General features: G+C 40.8%; 1 protein-coding gene across 1 annotated transcript in view; it reads right to left on the reverse strand.

Annotated features, from left to right (window-relative positions):
• Positions 1-2,500, reverse strand: part of LOC133589222 (mitochondrial import inner membrane translocase subunit TIM44-like) — a 40,705-nt gene that overhangs the window by 11,385 nt on the left and 26,820 nt on the right. The gene's annotated exons all lie outside the window — the stretch shown is intronic.

The raw sequence follows: 2,500 nt of genomic DNA on the forward strand, positions 1-2,500 counted from the left end.
AGAAAATTTGTCCCGGGAGGTTTTCGGGAGAGGCGCTGAATTTCGGGAGTCTCCCGGAAAATCCGGGAGGGTTGGCAAGTATGGTATACAGGTTATGGAACGTAAATAAAGTATTGTTGGCGGTTTTTAAATGCACCTTTAAAGTGATTTAGAGCTAGAATTGATTGCTCCCATTAGTTGCATTGCCAGCAACCGAGAACAAGCCATTTTTTTTACAAATTGGAATGCAAAAACAAAAACATTTTGTCTTTTTGTTTCTCATTAGGCAAAATTCCCATAGAAGTGCAGTTCCCATTCATCCATTTTCTACCGCTTGTCCCTTTCCCATACCTGCCAACTTTTGAAATCAGAAAAACCTAGTAGCCAGGGTCCAGGGGCCCTGGTGGGACGCAAAATGATTATTAGCATTCAGACAGGTTAAAATGTTGCTAAAACCATCACTGTTTGGGCGACGAAAAACGTTGAAAGTTTTCCACTTGTATCGCTAGCAACGGCATTAGACTTGTGTTCTTTTGTCCCAACGTGGTCTTTTACATGGCTAATTCCTCCGTGTCCGATCGAAAAATCTTGTCTGCACAAGGTGCAATTCGCGTAGTTTTCACCCTTTTTGGAACGGATAATTATTCCCGGATAGGCTTTTGAATATTCTTCACGGAATGACTGCAGTTTTCTTTTCGGTTTAAGACTCGTTTGCGATTTTTCTCCGGCTGATTCCATGATCGTTCGCTCGTTTGGAAACAATGGCAACTGTATGGCGTCACATTAGTGCCAAAAATCCGAGCGCATAAAAACTGTGATCGCGCACTGATTCTCCACTTCGTGCGCGCGACACCATTCTGCGCGCTCTCTGTGTACTCCTGGCATCTCTCCTCGCGCTGTCATGTTTCTTTTTGGCACTTTGGGGGCGGGTATGCTTAGACGGCCCCTTCTTTCTGATTGGCTCTGAGCATTTTTCATATGACCAATAATTCTCCAGCGTAGCGACGTTGTAGCCATCTTACCTCGGACATCTAGCCTCAATCATTACATTGATGTCAATGGTACATGTACTACTTAAATTACCATAACTTGCTCGATTTTCGACCAATTTACAAACGGTTTGCCTTGTTACAAATCTTATTACATGTAGATATGACATAGAATGCTGTACCTGTTGAAATTACCTCTTTCGCTTAAAAAAAAAAAGACTTAATTGTGCAACATAGTTGTGTAGGGTCAGTGTTAGTCAGTTCTCTGATTATTTTAAACTGTTTCAGAATACATTATTAAAAGCTATTTTTAACATTTTAAAAACAAAATTCAAAGATTATTTCATCAATTTTATGGCTGAATCAAAAGAAATTCCATAAATTAGAAAACAAATGTTCAAGAAGAAGTGAAAATATAAAATAATGTTATGGATGGATGTTATTGCTGGTGGACCAGTTCTGGCTGAAAGATGTGATTATGGTGTTTGTTGTCTTATTATTTATTTGGGTCACATTTTGTATTACCCTGTATTGTGTTTATGTGGTATGAAAAAACCTTCATCAGCGCGCGACATTTTTTTTTATCCACTTCTTCCTCCGTAAATCTTGATACATACAGGTAAAAGCCAGTAAATTAGAATATTTTGAAAAACTTTATTTATTTCAGTAATTGCATTCAAAAGGTGTAACTTGTACATTATATTTATTCATTGCACACAGACTGATGCATTCAAATGTTTATTTCATTTAATTTTGATGATTTGAAGTGGCAACAAATGAAAATCCAAAATTCCGTGTGTCACAAAATTAGAATATTACTTAAGGCTAATACAAAAAAGGGATTTTTAGAAATGTTGGCCAACTGAAAAGTATGAAAATGAAAAATATGAGCATGTACAATACTCAATACTTGGTTGGAGCTCCTTTTGCCTCAATTACTGCGTTAATGCGGCGTGGCATGGAGTCGATGAGTTTCTGGCACTGCTCAGGTGTTATGAGAGCCCAGGTTGCTCTGATAGTGGCCTTCAACTCTTCTACGCTTTTGGGTCTGGCATTCTGCATCTTCCTTTTCACAATACCCCACAGATTTTCTATGGGGCTAAGGTCAGGGGAGTTGGCGGGCCAATTTAGAACAGAAATACCATGGTCCGTAAACCAGGCACGGGTAGATTTTGCGCTGTGTGCAGGCGCCAAGTCCTGTTGGAACTTGAAATCTCCATCTCCATAGAGCAGGTCAGCAGCAGGAAGCATGAAGTGCTCTAAAACTTGCTGGTAGACGGCTGCGTTGACCCTGGATCTCAGGAAACAGAGTGGACCGACACCAGCAGATGACATGGCACCCCAAACCATCACCCAACCATGCAAATTTTGCATTTCCTTTGGAAATCGAGGTCCCAGAGTCTGGAGGAAGACAGGAGAGGCACAGGATCCACGTTGCCTGAAGTCTAGTGTAAAGTTTCCACCATCAGTGATGGTTTGGGGTGCCATGTCATCTGCTGGTGTCGGTCCACTCTGTTTCCTGAGATCCAGGG

This window comes from Nerophis lumbriciformis, linkage group LG03 (assembly GCF_033978685.3).
Source record: "Nerophis lumbriciformis linkage group LG03, RoL_Nlum_v2.1, whole genome shotgun sequence".
Lineage (NCBI taxonomy): Eukaryota > Metazoa > Chordata > Actinopteri > Syngnathiformes > Syngnathidae > Nerophis > Nerophis lumbriciformis.